The 23,333-nt window shown below is 45.7% G+C and overlaps 1 protein-coding gene across 1 annotated transcript in view; it reads left to right on the forward strand.

Moving 5' to 3' along the window:
* TRIO (trio Rho guanine nucleotide exchange factor) overlaps nt 1-23,333 on the forward strand; it is a 5,246,815-nt gene that overhangs the window by 336,142 nt on the left and 4,887,340 nt on the right. The window lies entirely within an intron of this gene.

Genomic DNA, 23,333 nt, shown 5'->3' on the forward strand with positions numbered 1-23,333 from the left:
ATGCACTTATCTTACATTTATTTGCCCCCATACCCCCCTTCTCTAGCACGACAACATTTAGCTGTAGTAAATCAGAATGGCGGATAACCTTTTAATGTGATACAAGTTACAACATAAGTACAAAGTGTGGCGCACGAATTGAATTTGGCTGTATCCGTCCTTGCATCACAAGTCACAACATCAGTAAAAGTGTGGCACGATATGAACAGGCATACACACCACCGCCAGTCAGTGCACATTCACACCATGCACACACACACACACACACACACACACACACACACACACACACCAACAGACATCAGTGCACCCATTCAACAGGCATAGACACCACCGGACGTCATTGCATGCTTTCGGCAGACACAGACACCATCAGTGATCTGTGCATGCATTCAACGGACATACACATCACTGGACTTGGGTGCGCCATTTTCAGATGCCCTCTTCTACTCCCCTTGCTTCACCGGTAAAAAATGTTGTTGACAAATCCAGGGTATCTTTCACTTTGTTTGCGTGGCTCATGTGTGCTCCCTCCCTCACACGCTCCCACCCTCACATGCTCCCTCCCTCACATGCTCCCTCACACATACTCTGCACCCTCCCTCACACATACTCTGCACCCTCACTCACACGCTCCCTCCCTCACACGATCCCTCCCTCACACATACTCTGCCTCCTCCCTCACACGCTCCCTCCCTCACACATACTCTGCCTCCTCCCTCACACGCTCCCTCCCTCACATGCTCCCTCCCTCACACTCTCCCTCACATGCTCCCTCCCTCACACATACTCTGCTCCCTCCCTCACACGCTCCCTTCACTCACATGCTCCCTCCCTCACACGCTCCCTCCCTCACACATACTCTGCCTCCTCCCTCGCACGATCCCTCCCTCACACAGTCCCTCCCTCCCTCACACATACTCTGCCTCCTCCCTCACATGCTCCCTCCCTTACACGCTCCCTCCCTCACACATACTCTGCTTCCTCCCTCACACGCTCCCTCCCTCACACATACTCTGCCTCCTCCCACATACTCTGCCTCCTCCCTCACATGCTCCGCCACCTCCCTCACATGCTCCCTCCCTCACATGCTCCCTCCCTCACATGCTCCCTCCCTCACACTCTCCCTCCCTCACACATACTCTGCACCCTTCCTCACACATACTCTGCACCCTCACTCACATGCTCCCTCAATCATACGCACCCTCCCTCACACATACTCTGCACCCTCACTCACACGCTCCCTCAATCATACGCTCCCTCCCTCACATGCTCCCTCCCTCACACATACTCTGCTCCCTCCCTCACACACTCCTCCCTCACACATACTCTGCCTCCTCCCTCACACATACTCTGCCTCCTCCCTCACACGCTCCCACCCTCACACGCTCCCTCCATCACACGCTCCCTCTCTCACACGCTCCCTCCCTCCCTCACACATACTCTGCCTCCTCCCTCACATGCTCCCTCCCTTACACGCTCCCTCCCTCACACATACTCTGCTTCCTCCCTCACATGCTCCCTCCCACGCTCCCTTCCTCACACTCTCCCTCACATGCTCCCTCCCTCACACATACTCTGCACCCTCCCTCACACATACTCTGCACCCTCACTCACACGCTCCCTCAATCATATGCTCCCTCCCTCACACGCTCCCTCACACATACTCTGCCTCCACCCTCACATGCTCCCTCCCTCACACGCTCCCTCCACTCACACGCTCCCTCCACTCACACGCTCCCTCCACTCACACGCTCCCTCCCTCACACCTACTCTGCCTCCTCCCTCACATGCTCCCTCCCTTACACGCTCACTCCCTCACACATACTCTGCTTCCTCCTTCACACGCTCCCACCCTCACATGCTCCCTCCCTCACACGATCCCTCCCTCAATTATGCTACAGTGCTGCACAGTGATGCTGTTGTGCTAATAAGTGCTGCTGTACTGGTGTTAAGTAATGCTGTTGTGGTGCAAAATGTTACTGTTATACTGCTAAGTGATGCTGAGGTGATGAAGAGTGAGAATATGTATCAATGAGTCATGCTGGTGTGTTGCTAAGTGTTGCTAGTGTGGTGGGGAGTCATCCTGCATGTGTTGCATAGTCATGCTGGTGTTGCTCTAAATGAGCTGCTGTTGCACTAAGTGTTTTGGTGGTGCTAAGTGCACCACCACAGGAACACCGTGCAACAAAACAGCAGCACTCAGCATCAACATAGCACAACTCACCAACACAACAGCACCACTAACCACCACCACAACACCACTCATCAGCACAACATTATCACTCAGCAACACCACATTAACACAATGCACCAACACAACACCAGTCAGCACATTAACAATATCACTCTGCAACACTACAACATCGCTCAGCACCAGACCAACATCACCCTCCAGCACCACATCATCACTCGCAAACACCACATTAACACTATACAGCACAACACCAACACTCCAAAAAACAACAGTACTCAGCACAATCACAACACCACTCAGCATCACCACATAAACATTCAGCAACACAACAATGATCCTATAGTTTAATAAGTGATGCTGGTGTGTTGGTAAGTGTTGCTAGGGTGGTGGTAAGTGATGCTGCATGTGTTGTATAGTGATGCTGGTGTTCCTATGACTAATGCTGCGATTGCACATAGTGTTCTAATAAATGTTCGCAATAGACTGTAAAGGCATATATAAAATACACATAAGCAGCATACTTCCATATTGTAAAAAGCAGGACATATAACACCAACAAGCAACACATTTACATAAGTATATCACTAAATAATAAGTACATCGGCTAACGAAACAAAAAATTTAGACACAAAGATTGCAAATTATTAAAAAAACATTGTTAGACATTAACAACAACATCTCTAAAATAGATAATTCTTTCTCATATTTAAGTATTGAGTATTAAAGTTTAAACTTACCTGTCAAACGACGCAGGAACAAGACCGGGAGAACAACGCGGCTTTCCCACGCAACTGTTCACGAACATCTAGGAAAGTCCAAAAAGACAAACACATCCAACCACGTATCCCCTTATGCCCATAAATAGCAAGCAACACCCTTATGCCCACTGTTGCATACAGCAAAGATAGTTGGCATACACTTTATTATCTAACACATAGAAAGCAAAACAACAATAAACACGTTTCAATAAGAAAATAGACTGCATACACTACTGCAAAGTCACACATACTCTGGAAATCGACTGCTACATATTCCGTCCATGACTAAACAAATAATTCTACAAAATGGCAAACACATTCGCAATATAATCTATATTGTATTAAAATTTAGACTTAACTGCCAAACGACGCAGAAACAATACCGTAAGAACAACGCACCTTTTCCACGCGACGGTTCACTAATATCTACGAAAGTGAATGTTTACGGACGTCAAACGCAACGCTACGTCACCAAAAAATAGCGCTGCGATTGGCTCTAAATTACGTCATACCTCAACTAATAACAAAATCTCAACTAAAACTAGAACGCAACAACAAAAACGTAACAAACGTGAAGGGCACACATCGCGTCCGCCATTTAAAAAAAAAAAAACTTTATTAAAAACGTTACAACACTACACATTAACACACTGTGCAAATACGTACATATAAAAAATACACAAAAACGCTCAAAATCAAAAAAACATGCAACACACTCACATGTATATTACTAGTCCATCTGTTCAAAATTTCAACACCCCATGTCAATTTTTTCACAAACAAATGTGCTCTTTACAAGGTATAATTGTCACAAACACCTGCTGGATACACTTATTATCTAGCCTCATCTTCCTGTATTGGGTCACCCGTGTTTCACATTCTCTGCCTTACTTTCCTATCCCTATCTCTCTTTCCCTTCCCTTTTCGGATCTCATGCTACATATGATTCCTTGTCCCTGTGCTTTGGTGTTCTAATGCCGGTATGTCTCTGTGACAATATTCACGGATAAAAAAAAAAAAATTAAAAGCATCATCACAACAACTCACACTCACACCCAATGACAACCTCACCTTCAGCCTCACACACCCTCACTCATCATCACCCTACCTAACACCCTCACACCCTCAATCACACTCACACCCTCACACACCATCACTCACCCACACACCCTCAACCTCACTCACAACATCAACTCCCTCACCCTCACACACCCTCACTCAACATCACCCCCTCACCCTCACACCCCCTCGCACAACCTCACCCTCAAACACTCACCCTCACTCACACACTCAACCTTCAATCTTGCACACCCTCACTCACCTTCACACCCTCACAACAATCACCCTCAGACTCTCAGCCTCACTCACCAACACCTATCATCACACACTCTCACACCCCCTTACCGTCACCCCCTCCTCCTCACACACACTCACAACCTCACTCATACTAAAACCATCACACTCAATCACCCTCACACACCATCACACACCCTCACACCCCCGGACCCTCACATCCACTAACGCTCACACTCACACTATCAAAGTCCACCCTCCAACTACACCCTATAACTACAATACCACCCTACAACTCTACCCTCCAACTACAACTCCACCCTCCAACTCCACACATAAATAGCGTTAGGCAACATTTATTTTAATAAATACAAATAGGATAACACACTTGTAGCTATTCAAAAATTTAAACTTAATGCAACGCAAGGACAGTGCAGCAATTAATACACAAAAATGCTGAAAGATATTGTAAAATAAAACAATTTCTTAACAAAAAACATAAATGCACACAAAATAGGGAAACATCTGAATACACAGCAAATAATACAACACTTTAAAAGTGGACAAAGCCATCTAAAGGACACCAATTCACAACATAAAGCACTTACTAAAGTAAGGGAAAATAAACCATTAAACAATGCCGGAATAAATAAAAAATAAAAAAAAATGCGTAATCACAAAAGCACGGAACTTCACAGCCTAATTGCAATTCTTCCAAAACTACAAAAAAGTATTCAACTCAAAGTAAGCAAAGGAATCTAAACAGTTCATTAAGGTATGCGAAAAATAAGGGAAAGAATTTGTCTACAAGCAACAACTTGAGTCAAATAATAAACGGTCTAATACAAAGAGAAATGATTAGAAAAAATACACGTTCAACTAATCATCAGTCACAAGATGGATAAACTTGCACATTGTTAGTAAAGCTGGTTATAGACAGTGACCATTAACATGCAAAGGTACACGGAAAAAAGCTTACTTAACAAGGGCCAGAACATTTATAACTGTCTTTTCACAATAACTTTCTAAAAAGTGCAAAATAAAAAATACAGTTAGACTGCACAAAAAACAATGTCTTCACTACACGATCTCAGAAAAACATCCCATCAGTAAGGATTAAAATAGACTGTTACACAACAAGAACACAATTACATAGCCTAAATAAAAAATATCACGAACATTATTACATACAATTACAAAATAACAGTTTGTAAAAAATTAGAAATAAACACATTAAATCACAGTACATCCTCTTAATACATAAATATACTCAAAACGAAATAGCCCTTCTAAGTGCTAAAAACATTTCATGTACGTCAAATAACTAACACCAGCTAAAAAATCATTAAATTAGAGTTGTCGCTAACATATACATTATATATCAACAATAAAAACACTTAATTAAATTTCATTTACATAAATAAATGACAATTACAATCGCTAACAAAATATTTCAATATTTATATAAATACACTCATAATCATTAATTGCTTTATACATACTCTGGATACTACATTAAATTAGATAACAAAACACTTATAAATAAACTCTTACCTGTCAAACGACGCAGCAACAGCACGCGAACAAGAACACGCCTTCCGCGACCGACGATTCTCGATCTTCTGGGGAATTCCACCGTTGACGTAAGCAAATCTGAACGCTACGTCAAAAACGTAGCGCTCCGATTGGCTAAAAATAAACGTCAATCAAAAACAATCAGTCACAATAGAAAAAAAAACTACAACGCTAACGTAGGTAGCGTCAAGGTGACGCATTGCGTCCTCCATTTTACAATTATTCACTTTCATACGGGAGTCAACAGACACAAAACACACACATAACACAACACAACACATATTACAAAACACGCACACATTTAAATTACATATAAAAATACACATAAGGCAGGGCAATTCAAAAGGGAAGCTCAATCACATTTTTTTTAATACTATACATATTAAAAAACACACACACATTTAAATTGCATATAAACATACACACCCTCACACCCTCACCCTCACACCCCCTAACTCTCACCCTCACCCCCTCACACACCCTGACACACCCTCAGTCACCCTCACTCACCCTCACCCACTCACACCCCCTCACCCTCACACACCATCGCTCCCCTCACAACCCTCACAACCCTCACACCCCTCACAACCCTCTCACACTCACTACACCTCACACCCTCGCACCCTCTCACCATCAAGCCCCCTCACCCACCCTTACCCTCATCCCCTCACCCTCACACACTCTCAGTCACCCTCACACCCCCTAACTCTAACACTAACCCCCTCACACTCCCTTACTCACCCTCACACACCCTCACTCACACACACCCTCATCCTCACTCACCCTCACACACCATCGCCCCTCACCCTCTCACACCTCCTCACACACCATCACTCACCCTGACACACCCTCACCCCCTCACAAACCCACACCAACCTCACACCCTAACCAACCTCACTCACCCTCACACCTCCTCACCCACCCTCAAACACCCACTCACCTTCACACCCTCACTCACCCTCACACACCCACTCACCATCACACACCCTCACACCCACTTACCCTCACACAGCCACTCACCCTCACACAGCCACTCACCCTCACACACTCACACCCCCTCACACTCACACCTCCTCACACCCCCTCACCTTCACACACCCTCACCTTCACACACCCTCAACCCCCTCACCATCACAACACTCACCCTCACTCACACTCACACATCATCACAACAAACTTACGCTCACGACTTAAAAACACTCACCCCCCCTCACACACCCTCACACCCTCACCTTCACACACGTCAAACACCATCAATCAACATCACCCCCTCACCCTAACACCCCCTCACACCTTCACACACTATCACTCACCCTCACACACCCCACCACCTCACAACACCTCACACACATACACTCACCCTCACAACCTTACCACCCTCAATCAACATCACCCTCACTCACCCACACACCTCCTAATCCTCACCCACCCTCATACACCCTCACCCTCACTCACCCCTCCTCACCCTCACATACACCCTCACTCACCTTCACACCCACACTCATCCTCACACACTCATTCACCCTCACACCCACCCACTCACACACACTCACCCACAGACTCTCCCTTACACACCCACTCACTCTCACAAACACACTCACCCTCGCACACCCACTCACCCTCGCACACCCACTCACCCTCGCACACCCACTCACCCTCGCACACCCACTCACCCTCGCACACCCACTCACCCTCGCACACCCACTCACCCTCGCACACCCACTCACCCTCGCACACCCACTCACCCTCGCACACCCACTCACCTTCACACACCCAATCACCATCACCCCCTCAACCTCACACCCCCTCAGCCTCACACCTTCACACACCATCACTTACCCTCACACACCCTCACAACACCTCACACACCTACTCACCCTCACACCCTAACAACCCTCACTCACCCACACCCTCACCCACCCACACCCTAACCACCCTCACCCACCCACACCCTCACTCACCCACACCCTCACTCACCCACACCCTCACTCACCCACACCCTCACTCACCCTCACCCTCACTCACCCTCACACCTCCACAACCTCACACACCCTCACACACCTTCACACCCTCACACACCATCACTCAACATCACCCCCTCACCCTAACACCCCCTCACACCTTCACACACCATCACCTCACAACACCTCACACACATACACTCACCCTCACACCCGAACCACCCTCAATCACCCTCACCCACCCACACACCTCCGCATCCTCACCCACCCTCATACACCCTCACTCACCCTCACCCTCACTCACCCTCACACCTCCTCACCCTCACCCACCCTCATACACCCTGACTCACCCTCACTCACCCTCACACCTCCTCACCCTCACACCTCCTCACCCTCACACCTCCTCACCCTCACACACACACACCCTCTTTCACCTTCACACCCACACTCACACCCTCACTCACCCTCACACACCCACTCACACACACTCACCCACTAACCCACAGACTCTCCCTCACACACCCACTCACCTTCACACACCCACCTTCACACACCCACTCACCTTCACACACCCACTCACCTTCACACACCCACTCACCTTCACACACCCACTCACCTTCACACACCCACTCACCTTCACACACCCACTCACCTTCACACACCCACTCACCTTCACACACCCACTCACCTTCACACACACACTCACCTTCACACACACACTCACCTTCACACACACACTCTCACCTTCACACACACTCACCTTCACACACACACACTCACCTTCACACACCCACTCACCTTCACACACCCACTCACCATCGCCCCCTCAACCTCACACCCCCTCACCCTCACACCTTCACACACCATCACTCACCCTCACACACCCTCACACCTCACACACCTACACTCACCCACACTCACCTCACACACTAACAACCCTCACTCACCCACACCCTCACTCACCCACACCCTAACCACCCTCACTCACTCACCCACACCCTCACTCACCCACACCCTCACTCACCCTCACACCTCCACACCCTCACTCACCCTCACACCTCCACACCCTCACCCACCCTCACACACCTTCACTCACCCTCACCCCCTCACAACACCTCACACGCCTACAATCGCCATCACACCCTGACCACCCTCACTCACGCTCATCCTCACTCACCATCACACACACACACACCCCCTCCCTACTCATCCTCACACACCCTCACACACCCACCCCACTCATCCTCACACCCTCACTCACCCTCACCCTCACTAACCCTCACAAACTCACACACCCACTACACCCTCTCCTACTCCACCCTCCTACTCCACCCTCCTACTCCATCGTCCTACTCCACCCTCCAACTCCACCCTCCAACTCCACCCTCCAACTCCACCCTCCAACTCCACCCTCCAACTCCACCCTCCAACTCCACCCTCCAACTACACCCTCCAACTACACCCTCCGACTCCGTCAAACTCCACCCTCCGACTCCACCCTCCGACTCCACCCTCCGACTCCACCCTCCGACTCCACCCTCCGACTCCACCCTCCGACTCCACCCTCCGACTCCACCCTCCAACTCCTCCTTCACACGCCACCCTCCAACGCCACACTCAAACTCCAACATCCAACTCCAACATCCAACTCCAACCTCCAACTACACCCCTCAACTACACCCCTCAATGACACTTCACCAATCAATGCCACAGCACCACTTAATGCCACTGCAACACTCAATAACACAAACCAGCACAACACAACAACACCACTGAACGCCACAGCACCACTCAACACAACAGCACCACTGAACGCCACAGCACCACTAAACACCACAGCACCACTTAACGCAACATCACCACTCAAAGCAACAGGAACAATCAACGCCACTGCACCACTCAAAGCCACAGCACCACGTAACGCCACATCACCACTCAACGCAACAACACCAATAAACACAACATCACCACTCAACGGCATAGCTCCACTCAACGCCACAGCAACACTCAACAACACAGCACCACTCAACACCACATCACTCAACGCCACCGCATCACTCTACGCCACAACAACACTCAACACCACAGCACCACTCAACAAAATAGCAACACTTAATAGCACAGCAACACTCCAACACTGAAGGCCACATCATACATCAGCACCACTGAAGCCCACAGCATCACTCTGCACCACTAAAGCCCACAGCATCGCCCAACACCACTAAAAGACACAGCATCACTCAGCAACACAAAAGGCCAAAGCATCACTGAACGCCACAGCATCACTCTTTAAAAACAATCAACAGATGGTTCTAAGATGTTCTCTCAATGTTTTAAGCTTTAGTAAAAAAAAAAAATTTTAAAGGCAATATTCCACTTATAATCTTCAATTTGCCTCACAGTTAAATACACTAAACATAATCTTCCGATTACTTATTTACAAAACTTTAAAATATTGCCACTATACATTACATTAACTTTTAATTAATTATTAATTATTAATAAAAATAAACAATTCACATTTATAATATTAATACTTCTAAATCATATAAATACAAAACATATTGCATTGCAATGCTATAAGTCTCACTTTTGCAAAAGTTAAAAATATTGCCATTGAAAATAACAAAGCTAATAATTTGCCCACTTTCAATACAGACACATAAATAAAATATTTAACATTTGCAATACCAATACCTCTAACTTTCCTAATGCGAGACCTATTGCATTGCAAATGCTTGTTATTTTTCTTTCCGTCTTCCCGACGTATGCCTTTCCACAAGGACATTTTATGCAATATATGTTGTTGTCTGTATTGCAATCACTTGTGTGCCTCAACGGTGTTTGCGTGCCTAAACTCTGTTGTATTAACGTGTTACCTGTAATGGCATTGTTGCAGTGTAGAAGTTGTGACATCTTGAGGTTCCCTTGAATTCCTTGGTTTGGTCAGTGGTGATAGTTTTTAGGTCTTCGCCTGCAAAAGACTGCGCACATGCGCAGTCTCGCTGGCGAGACTTAATGGGGTAGAGAGAACATCACTAGCGAGATTAAGCCCCGCCCCTCTTCTCCATTGGCTGGCCTCCTAAACGGTGGCCAGCCATTGGAGAAGAGGTCCTAGTGACATTCTTCTTTCTATCTAAGTCCCGTCCTTTTCAGACTGGGGGGCGTGTTTTTGACTTTCTTTCTTACATTCTTTACAAACAGTCAAAAACACACCACCCAGTCTGAAAAGGACAGGTCTTGCTGCCTCTCGAGGACACGAACTTTGTGTTGACAAAATGCACCAGGCACAGTGCCCGCTCCCAGGCCTCGCCTGAAGCTGCTTCAATTCACAACTCGCAGCCCTGCATTGCCTTTTGAAGCGCTCATTAAGTCAGGGCTGTTCATTTCATAGTGCGCTCTTGGGTCTAATTGCCGCTAAGGACAAGCCCCCACTGCAGCATTGTAATACTTTCCGAGGAAGAGAAAAACAATATGAGGATATATACAACGCCGCCCGGTATTCACACCGCGGTTAATTGCAGCTATATATTGCCATAGGTGGGACCGTTCATGCCCTACTCATAAAACTGAGAGCACGCCGCACGAATGCAGAAAAGCGTCTAAATATATGACTTAAAAAAACCTGAAATGTCTTTGACATGGAAAGCGTACGATGCGGTGCAGTTTCAAACAGTTTTTCTCCCTCAATCGTTTATTTAAAAATAAGGAGGGAGTGAGCGGCGAGGCCGGGGCGAGCCTCATTTGCAGTCGCGAGATGTTAGGGGGGTTGCAGAACTTGAGTAGGTGAGTAATGGGTTTGTTTTGGAGGCGGGGACGGAGAGGGGTGTTGCTCCCTGTACCCGTTGTGTGTTTTGTGTCACGGTGTGTTTTCAGTTGTTGCCTGGTCGCTGCGCGCCCATGTGCGTTGCACCCCTTGTGTACATCTGGACGTGGACGGGGCGCTGCCTGTTTCCTCTGCCGAGGGTCTGAGATTAAAATACCAGGTTGTGTTTTACTGTCGGCTTCTGCTGCCATACACCAAGGAGGGAGAGAGCGGGGAGGCCGGGGCGAGCCTCATTTGCAGTCGCGAAAGGCTAGGGGGTCGTGTTTCCAACGAGGCAGATCAGTGGGTCAATGTGCCTGCTGCAGACATCCCTCCCCCGGTTCACAGACTGTACGGGGAGTGGAGGGGTGGAGCACTGGTTTGCCAGATGAGTGTGTGACCAAGAGTCACGGGTTCAAGTCTCAGCAAGAAAGCTTGGCAGGTTAATGTCCCTGCTGTAGACAGCTGGTCTTGGGTGCCAGTATATGAAGTGGTGAGTTAATGTCCCTGCTTTGGATGTTTGTTTGCTGCAGGCCACATACTCCGATCTAATATAGCTCGTCGGGGAATTCCCCTGTGTTTTCTGTGTGCACACTGATCAAAAGGTTGGAATTTTACGACAGCTGAGAGAGTTAATGCACTCCCTGCAGGTATGTGTGTCTGCGCGCCACAGGCCATATAGCCTTTTCTGTTGTGTGCTTACCGCTATAGTGCCCCTGACGCATACCTGTTTGTGTGTACAAGATTCAGGGCACCGGTTCAAATCCAATCCCATTAAACACCTCTGTGGGTTGTGCCTCAGTTGCGGAAATTTGTGTGTATGGTACATGCTATTGGTTTCATCACAGACACCTTATTGTCTAGACCCATCTATTGCTGAAATGTAAGAAGAGGAGAGATGTGTACAGGCTCATGTCAAGGGTAAATGTGCAAGAACTAGATTTATGTTTTGTTCCGTGCACCACTAGGACCTGGAAAGGTTGGCTCATGAAACAGGGGCTCGAGCTGTGTGTGGTTTTTATTATGTTCGAGTTTGCGAACTTCTCTGTGGTGCGTCCTCCTTTTACAGGGTTTGAAGATAGGGTTCTGAGACAAGGCGTCTGTCTTTAATCCTTGAGATGTTGATATGGCAAACTACAAAAGCACCATTTATGGACCCTTCTCCTGCAGAGCAGCTGACATTAAGGGGTCGGGAAAGGTGTAATTAGGGGTGCAGTTCTGAGATTGCATGGCTTGAATCTTTTAGGTGGACTTACTTATAGGTCAGTAGAAACCTTACTTGATGGACTGGTGGTGTGTGGCTCTGTGTGTGGCTCTGTGTGTGGGTATGTGGATCTGTGTGTGGCTCTGTGTGTGGCTCTGTGTGTGGGTGTGTGGCTCTGTGTGTAAGTGTGTGGCTCTGTGTGTAGGTGTGTGGCTCTGTGTGTAGGTGTGTGGCTCTGTGTGTGGGTGTGTGGTTCTGTGTGTGTGTGGCTCTGTGTGTGGGTGCAAATGCAATAGGTCTCGCATTTGCAAGAGATTAAGTTATTTGCATTATAAATGACAATGCCATTTATTTATCTGTTTTCAAAACCAACACATAAATAAAAAATGTGTGATTTGCAATACCAATAGCTCTAACTTGTGCAAAAGCGAGACCGTTGCATTGTAAATGCTTGTTGATAACAACTCCAGTAGATTTCTACCTCTGGTGTAAGCAAGTAGAGGTAACTCTTTGTATATGCCGTTAAAATCAGGTTCATTGGCCAGAAGTTCCCAACTCGTGTTAATAATTTTTTTGAAGGCTGGAGAACTAGTGGTGTATTTAGATACAAATACGATGTTATGGTTTTTCTCGTTATGTTAGGAACAAATAGGTCTTTCCGTTCTTTATTGGTAGCTCTTTGCATACATTGATGTAATACCCTGTCTGGATAGCCTCTTTGTTTGAACCTTTGTCTGTATTCCTCAGATTTCTTTTGACATGTTTGAGGATCTGAGCATTTTCTCTTTATCCTCACAAATTGAGAATATGGCAAGTTATTTATTAGGCTCCTTGGGTGAAAACTTGAGTATTCAAAAGAGTTATTCCGGTTCGTGGTTTTAGTGTATATTTGAGTGTCAAGGCCAGTGCCATCCGGTTTTTTCATTACCGTCACGTCCAAATATTCTATCTCCTTATCATGAATTTTGTAGGTGAACTGAATTCTGGGATCAAATATATTCATCAGTGCTAATTCTTCCAAAGCCTCACGTGTGTTCATCCAGACCAAAAATGTCTATAAATCTGCAATATAATTTTATCTTGGACCACCATATTTGATTGCTCATTAGGTTCTGATGTTCAAATAAAGCCATAAAGATGTTCGCGTATGCAGGCGCCCCCGAAAAAACCCATAGAGGTTCCTGTGAGTTGTGCGTAGTATTTGTCTTCCCATCTGAAATAACTGTGTTGCAAGCAAAAGTTCAACAACTGTAGTAATAGTACCTTTTCAGTGTTGATGTCCTGTAATTGTAGTAACGCCCATTCAACAGCTTCCAGACCAGCTGCATGTGGTATTGAAGTATAAAATGCTACTACATCTATTGTACAGAGTAGCCATAATGCTTGTATTTCTGACCCTGTGTTTTCCAGAGGGTTGACAGCTCTTGCTTGTTGCAGCACCCATAAATAAATTCAAGGAATAGTTCGGAGATTCAGGAGTGCACCTCCTAACATTATATACATTATGTAAGTATTTCTTCGCCATGTGGGCAGTCCCTGACAAATTCAGGTGGCCAGTCCTGTTCAGCTAGAAGAATGTCATAACCCCGAGAGAGCTTCTCCCAAAAGAGTGCTCTTATTTTTCTAGTTATGTCCCCCTCCATCCGGAGTGTTACTTCATATAACTTGTGTGGCACACTAACCCTTGTATCAGCGATTTCAACTTGGATGTACTCATTCAAGTCTACTGTCTCCAGATGATTCTTCAGGATCTTGCGAGCTATGGTGACTTCTGCTGTGCTGTCCAACATTGTTTGAGCCCACTCCCTGTTCTTGAATTGTGACCTCAAGATCCTCGGTATGTCTCATTTTTAGACCTGCTACTTTCTTTTTGGTGAATTGAGTTTTCTTATTTTTTGGAACGTGTTGTTAGTCTTTGGACTTCACTCGTTATTCCTTTTGTTCTGACCGTCCTCTTCTTTCGGATTTCTCTGATGAAGTCTGAAAGGTACGGGAGGAACGTTTATCAGTGTCTTGATATCTATCAGGTTTTCTCAAATTATCCCTATTCCTGAGGTTATACCTCTTTTCAGAGGGCTCCTTTTGAGGAGTCCTACCTCCTGGAATGGGAACGCTTCTCCTTAGGAGTCTGCTTAGTGTTCACCCACTTCTTTTTAGGAAGAGTAAGAGTGTTTTTAATAAAAACTTTCTCAGGACTTTCAGTCAGTTGGGGTTTCACCGGTTTACCACCCAAACTGTCTCTACCTAGTTCTTCATAGGATTTTTCAATTATTCTGGCTAGTTCCATAAGTTGCTTGATTACATCAAATTATCTCAACTTCTGGCGGATCGCCATGGATGCGGCCTCACCTCTAATATTAGCTAATATTATTGCTGAGACCTGCTTGAAATTTTTTAGTAATTTCATACCTAAATTTAAAGCAGGATCTGCCATTTTGAATCGGTTTCAGGATGGCTGGTATTACCGCCATAGATGGAACACCATGTGTTTTAGTGTAAATTGCAGCGAAGACTATACCCCAGGTGTCGCAGTCCTCCTGGTGTGATGCGATCCCCATTGGTAAAAAGATTGTTAGAATCCTGTTTATCATGAAGGGTAGTATCAGGAAATACTGCCTCGATTTGAGTAATTTTTTGAGCTGCCCAGAATGGAATTTGTTCCTGTTTTGCTGGTAATTTGCCAATGACTGATTGTATAGTCGGTGGTGTAATTTTATTTGTGTTCCCCTGGTAAGGGGTGTGTTGTGGAATCCTTATAGGACGTTGGACTGTCAGAGTCCGGATGAACTATTGAACCAATTGTCTATGTATTTTGATTAGTTGTTTTAGTTGAACTAATAGTTCCGCACCTGACATTTCTTCAATGCAGGATGTGGTGTATAGCTGGATAACACCGGCCATGTTGCTCCTGGTCTACCTAGTGGACCGAGCCTGGTAATGTGATTTATATGTTGTAGGGCGCCTTTGAACCAGAGCGCATGCTCTTGGTAAGTTAGTGGAATTTCAATATCCTCAAAAGGAATATATTCCGTTGGAGGTTCCTCTTCTTTGTAGAAGTGTAACACATGTGTTACTGGATTTGCTTCAGGGAAGATAATCCATGAATAGAATAACTCTGCCTGCTGATATTCATGTGCCTCTATCACAAAAATTACCCTACCACCTCTTGATGATAGGCCATTTTTTATAAGTTTTATAGTGATGGCTTTCCTTACATATTCTGGGATGATTAAAGCATCATCGTCGGCTTCATTAAAGCCTATTGTGTCAAAACCTGCTACGGCGTTATTGCCGTCCTTGACTTAACTCATTTTTTCGGCCGAAAGTTTGCAGAGCAAGTTTCAAGGAAACAAAGATAAGGTGCACAATATTTTGGAACACTGTATCCTTCAACGTTGAACAAACCAAAACTAATGCATAGGATTTTTGTCCTATTCAGTTATGGCGGATATTTATACTGGCTCCCCATAAAAAAAAGAGCCATCTTTAAAACCATGTGTCTGGTTCACAAACATATGCACGGCGCTGGACCAAAATACTGGAACCGAAAATTGACCTGGTACCAGCCCGGACGAGAACTGAGATCTAGCTCCAAGTTCCAACTCACGCCATCTAGAGTACAAACAGTCAGAAATGGGGGACGTGCCTTTTCCCATATGGCACCACTCCTATGGAACAAACTTCCCCTGAATATCCGTGCAACGATCGAACACATGAGTTTCCGAAAGTTGTTGAAAACATGGCTTTTCAGCTAGGTCTTGCCTTCCAGGATCTTTCACCTTTTTATTCTGGGATTGTCCGCATGCGCCATGAGACTCCCTCACGGGATGTGATATGTCTGCGCAATACAAATATCCAGACTAGACTAGACTTTATCCTTTTACCCACTCCAGACTTCTATTGGAGTATTTTACGGGAAAAAAGGTCTCAGAGAAAAGCACAACCGAGTTACTTTAGTATCTAGCATTAAATTAGTGCCTTACCAAATGTTGGGCGCCATGTAGTGTAGTTCCTATATTCCCAATAGGCTCTGCGCATTGGAATAATATATCCTATAGATTAGACGTAGGACTGAGGTCGACTAGGTCTCTATCGAATATACTAAACTTAATAGTGAGTGCCAGCTAGCTCAGAGGTCACTAGAAACTTTCTCGAATTCACAAGGAGGGATTTGTTTCTGACAACCGCATAAACATGACTACTTTGTTTCCCAAGAAAAAGAAATGTATCTCTAGAGTCGTGGAAACAATAGATTAGTATTTCACTCAGTCAATCGTGCCTGCTTAGTTTCTACAGAGTTGCAGAGAAATAGAGAGACCGGCATTTTCAATAAAAAGGTTTATTGAACAGTCGTCTTTCTCATGCAAGAAAAGTGAACTGCTTAAATCAATCAATCAGAGTACTTGTAAAGCGTGCTACTTACCCGTGAGGGTCTCAAGGCGCTGAGGGGCGGGGTGCCGCTACTGCTCAAAGAGCCAGGTCTTGAGAAGTCTTCTGAAGGCGAGTAGGTCTTGGGTCTGCCGTAGGTGGGTGGGTAGGGAGGGTGTTCCAGGTCTTGGAGGCGAGGTAGGAGAAGGATCCGCCGCCGGATGTTGTTCGTTGGATGCGGGGAACAGCGGCGAGGGCGAGGCTGGTGGAGCGGAGCTGGCGGGTGGGGGTATAGAAGCTGAGTCTGCTGTTCAGGTGGGTCGGTCCGGCGTTGTGGAGTGCTTTGTGTGCGTGGGAGAGGAGCTTGAAGGTGATCGTTTTGTCGACGGGGAGCCAGTGTAGGTCTCAGGTGGGGGGTGATGTGGCTGCAGCGGGGGACGTTGACTATCAGTCGGGTGGAGGCGTTTTAGATGCGTTGTAGTCGTCGTAGGTGTTTGGCTGGGATTCCGGCGTAGAGTGCGTTGCCATAGCCCAGTCTGCTGCTGACGAGGACCTGTGTCACCGTTCTTGTTTCGGTCAGGATCCACTGGTAGATCCTGCGGAGTATGCGGAGTGTGTTGTAGCAGGAGCAGGAGCAGGAGGAGGAGATGGCGTTGACCTGTTTAGACATGGAGAGGGAGGAGTCGAGGATGAATCCTAGGTTGTGTGCATGGTCGGTGGGTGTCGGTGCACTTCAGAGTGTGGTTGGCCACCAGAAGTCGTCCCAGGCTGAGGGACGACTTGTAATACAGACTGTGAAGTATAATGCGTACAGCGAGAACAAGATTATAAAATAATACTGTAAGAGCTTTGTATGGTTTCTAAGCCATATAAAAATACATACATAAATAACAGTGACTAAAATACTCAACTGGTGCTTCTAAAATACCCCTACCCCAATGTACCTAACCTAAGTCTAGTACGAGGGAAGAATGAAGTGTGGTGTAGCATAGGTTTAGTTTTCTTTGGCAAGAATCTATCTAAGATTTCTCTTAAGTTCTAATAAGCTCCATATCTTAGTTTAGAATGAAGGAGGTCTGGTATCTCTGTCTCGAGACTATTTCCCAACACCCCGCAAGGGGAGCTTGGAAACACTGGAGCTGGATTCTCGCCGAGAGAAAGACAGCCTCTTGATCAGTGCGTCAGCTGGAGGGTTGACGTCATTCGGTACTTGCTGTAGCGAGCTCCGTCGGGCAAGTAGAACTGCTCTGAACCACTGTGTCTTGCTAGAGCAAGTAAAGGCATATTTATACCTTGAAAGTGTCTAGTTTGACGTAAAGTCAGGCATGATAACGTCCGGAAAGAGCCCCTAGGGAATAGTAGTTCTTTGAAAAGGACATGAGTTCTTGGACAAATCAATATTTCAGCAAGGGGAGGTTCCCTTACAGCTTAAACCGATTTTCCAAGAAATCGTTGTGACGTTTGGTACGGGTGGAAGTAGCCATGCGTGTATTTGGACTGCATGGGCTATGTCTAAATAAGGGCTTGATTCATATGCCTATATTAGGGCAATGTGAATTATACCTATATAAGGACATGAATCGGGAAAATTCCCTCGGAGCCTAAAGCGCCACACAACCAAGGGTATGTTTAAACACGCAGATGACATTTTTAAGGACCCGGTGCGTGCAAGAATTCTAGCACCAAGAGTAGATAGGAAATATAAACCTGCACCTACAGACCCCGTTTTCATCAAGGGTCAAGTTCCTGCAGACTCCCTAGTGGTTTCTAAGGTTTGCAAAAGGGCAAACTCACAAATAGGAGATGCCCCTCCACCTGACAAGGAATCCAAACTCATAAATGCCTCTGGCAATGAGTAGCTGCGCAGGCAGCCAATCACTGGCATATTGCCAACACCCAGCCTCTTTTAGCGAGATATGACCGCTTTCACTACGAAGAATTGGAACAATTGCTCCAGTTCTTGCCATATGAACACAAACTAAGGTGCACGACTCAATTCAGGAAGGGGAACTCATTCCCAACACTTCCATTAGGTGCACTTTAGACGCATCTGACACTGCTGCTCGCGCTTTGAACACCAGTGTTCTTTTAAGAAGGCACGCCTGGCTCAGAATTTATGGGTTTAAACCCAAAGTCCAGGCCTCTATTTTAAATCTACCCTTTGAAACGGAACACCTATTTGGACCTGTGATAGACACTTCTTTTGAACAAATGGAGAAAGATACATATGTCGCAAATCCATGGGAGCTTTGCAGTCCCTATCAAATCAGAGTTCCTTTCGCCGCTCCTTCTACAAGGGTGTTCAAAGAATATATCCACAAGCAACACCTCTACTTCGTGTAGAGGCAATAATCAATCACCCTCTGTAAGAGGTTACTTTAGAGGAGGATTTTGAGGCAATAATGGTAAGGGAAGAGGTTAAGGTAACGCACCCCGTACTTCCCCTGCAGCAAACAAACTATGAGTTGCCACCTTCTCCCCCCGATCATTCCACACCTCGGGGGACGTCTCTCTTAATTTTTTCACTTCTGGAATTCAATAACTTCAGACAGATGGGTCCTACAAATTATCCAATCTGGTTATTATCTGGAGCTTACTGCCAATCCCACAAACATTCCTCCAGGATCACACAAAATGTCACCAGAGCATCTGCACCTTCTCAAACAAGAGGTTCATTCTCTAATGCAAAAGGGAGCTATAGCCCGTACCATTACAATATGAAGGATCCTACGTATACCCTATACTTTCTCATACCCAAAAAGGCCGGCTCTCTCAGGGCTATACTAAACCTCAGAGACATAAATCTCTATGTTCAATCAGACCATTTTTACATGGTGACACTTGAACAAGTGCTCCCGCTCCTTCAACAAGGCAACATTCTGTCTCCTTTAGACTTAAAGGACACAAACTTCCATAATCCAATACACCCCACTCACTGCAAATATCTCAGGTTTGTGGTAGCGGGACAACACTATCAGTTCAAAGTGCTTTAATTCGGAATCACCACTGCTCCCAGAGTATTCACCAAATGCCTGGCAGTAGTCCCTGTTCACCTGCGAAGACAACATATTCATGTCTTCCCATACTTGGCTGACTGGCTCATCAAATCCAGTAATTACTGTATTATCTTGGATTCACAGTAAATCTGTTGAAATCCCATCTCCAACCCTCACTTACTTGGGTATCACTCCACTCTCAATACCCAAAAAGCTCTAGCCTGTCCCAAACCTGTCAGAATCCACAATATTCAGGCTCTAATTTCCCAGTTTCAGCCCGACCACACCAGCTTGGGTATTTATGCAGCTACTAGAAATGATGGCGTCTTGCATCATCATAGTTCTCCATGCAAGGTTTCAAATGTCTTCCCTTCAGGAATGTTTAGCACATCAGTGAAATCAATCTCAGGGTCAATTGTCAGATCTAGTGTTGGTGGATGGCCGCACTCATCACTCTCTGCAGTGGTGGAATCCACAAAACCTATCCAAAGGGTGGCCCTTCATCGACCCTATTCCACAGACAGTGGAAACAGCAGACACATCGCTCACTGGTTGGGGATCTCATCTCCAAACTCCGACAATTCAAGGCCTGTGGAGCTAAAAACAAAAGCAACTTCTCAGAACTCATCTAGAGCTGCTAGCAGTATGTCTAACACTCAAAGCCTTCCAGGCTCACCTTGTAAGCAAAGCTGTCCTGAAACGCACCAGCATTATGACAGCCATTTATTACCTACAGAAAAGAGGGTGGGGGACACTCTCCAACTGTCATACCTTGCACAAGCCATTTGGAGGTGGGCCATACATCAAAAGATATATCTCCTAGCGGAACACCTCTCAGGAGTAAACAATCAGATTGTAGATCTACCCATACAACAGATTCACAAGTGGGAACTTAACCCTCAAGTTCTCCTCCCAGTCTTTCAAATGTGGGGCTTCCCAGAGATAGATCTGTTTGCCTCACACCAAAACGCAAAATGCCAAAGCTTCGCCTCCAGGTATCCACACCCATTATCCAAAGGCAATGCACTATGGATGAACTGGTCAGGGACATTTCCCTACGCTTTTCTGCCTCTCTCACTCATTCTACTAGTGGTTCATAAGCTCAGGCAAACGTCCCTCAGGCTATTCGTGGTAGCTCCCACATGGGCCCGTCAACCCTGGTTCCCTACCCTTTTGGAACTTTCAGTAGTTCCTCATCAAAAACTACATCTCACAACCAGTCTCCTTATGCAGAGCCATGGAGAGATTAGGCATCCAAATCCCAAACATCTCAACCTTGCGATCGGGCACCTGAAATGATAGAGTTTAGCTATCTGAATCTTCCACCAGACAGTATGAATATCATTAAAGAGGCCAGAGGACCTACTATATGAGCTGGCTATGAAGCGAAATGGAAACGATTTGTTATATATTGTAACAACAACCATATCAACCCTTTAGATACTTCCATTCAAAATATTATTTGTTATTTACTTAATTTACAGCAAACCAGTTTTGGGTACACATCCATATGCTTACATCTCGCTGCAGTAGCTGCATATGTTCAAAATAGCATCTGTCCCTTTTCAGAGTACCTGTTATCAAGGCTTTCATGGAGGGACTCAAAAGAGTTATTCCACCAAGACTTTCCCCTGCCCCAGCGTGGAACTTTAATATATTCCTTATCAGACTAATTGGTCTACCTTTTAGGCCATTGCTTAAATGCGAACTGCAGTTTCTCACTTGAAATGTTGATTTCCTCATTGCTATTACTTCACTGACGAGATTGAGCGAGCTTCAGGCATTAACCATAGAAGAACCATTTTTAAGTCCACCATAACAAAGTGGTTCTTCGCACTAACCGCAAATTCCTACCTAAAGTGGTACCTGCCTTTAAAATCAACCAATCTGTTGTTACCTGTGTTCTTTCCTCAACCAGATTCAGTGGCAGAACGAGCTCTACACACTTAAGATGTTAAACGAGCACGGTTATATTACATAGAAAAGACAAAACCTTTTTGCAACACTAAACAACTCTTTGTTGCTTTTGCTCCACCACACAAAGGCAATCCCAATTCAAAATCAGGTATTGCATGGTGGATAGTTAAATGTATTCAGACATGCTGTGAAAAAACAAAGAGAACTTTACCAATTCCTCCTAGGGCGCATTCCACCCTCAAACGAAGGGCTTCTATTGCTTTTTTAGGAAACATCCCTATAACTGACATCTGCAAAGCTGCAACATGGTCTACACCACACAAATTTACAAAACACTATTGTGTAAATGTGTTAGCCTGACAACAAGCTAATGTAGGCCAGGCAGTTCTTCGTACACTTTTTCAAACGACTGCAACAGCTACAGGTTAGCCAACTCTTTGGGAGAATACTTCTGTATAGTCTATGCAAAGCATGTGATCTACAGCTCATATGCCTCAAACGGAAAATGCTACTTACCCATTAAGCATCTATTCTTGGCATGTAGAACTGTAGATTCACATGCGCCCACCCACCTCCCCGGGTACCTGTACTTACATACATACGCATGGACATCTCTATTCTACTCTTAACTCCATTCTCACCCTCCGAGTGAAAACAATCCAACAATGGAGTTGATGCCCATGCGCACTATCACCAAATGGAGGAGTCCCTTATCTTGTCACTGGAAAGACTTCTTTGAAGAAAAACAACTTGCAAACATCTGGACCCAATACTTGATGGCAGGAGTATGCAAAGCACGTGAATCTACAGCTCTACATGCCAAGAACAGATGCTTACTGGGTTGTTAGCATTTTCCTTCTGGTTGATACTCTTATCAAACTGCAAAATCCTCACTAGCCTTCTCAATCCCCATTCTCTATAATGGCCACTTCTTAACATCTAAAAAAGTCCCAAGTTAGTATTTAGATCACTGTTACCAACAATTGTTTGCAATCTTCAGCTGGGGAGGCAGAGAAATAAGGCAATAAACTGATGATGGTGCGCACTGGTGGTGTGGTACTGAGGCGCCAATGGTTCAGCTCTGTTTCCTAGCCTCATGTGCAGTTATGAGGTTATTTTGTGTTAAGCTGGTATATTATTACGTCTGATGATCCAAATGGAAGTCAGCAACCCTCAATCTGGCATTTTATTGGTGCGGACCCATTATAATGAATCCGCACACATGTGACAATTACCACACAGCCTATGCAAAGGGCATT

This window comes from Lissotriton vulgaris, chromosome 4_1, assembly GCF_964263255.1.
Source record: "Lissotriton vulgaris chromosome 4_1, aLisVul1.2, whole genome shotgun sequence".
Classification (NCBI taxonomy): Eukaryota; Metazoa; Chordata; class Amphibia; order Caudata; family Salamandridae; genus Lissotriton; species Lissotriton vulgaris.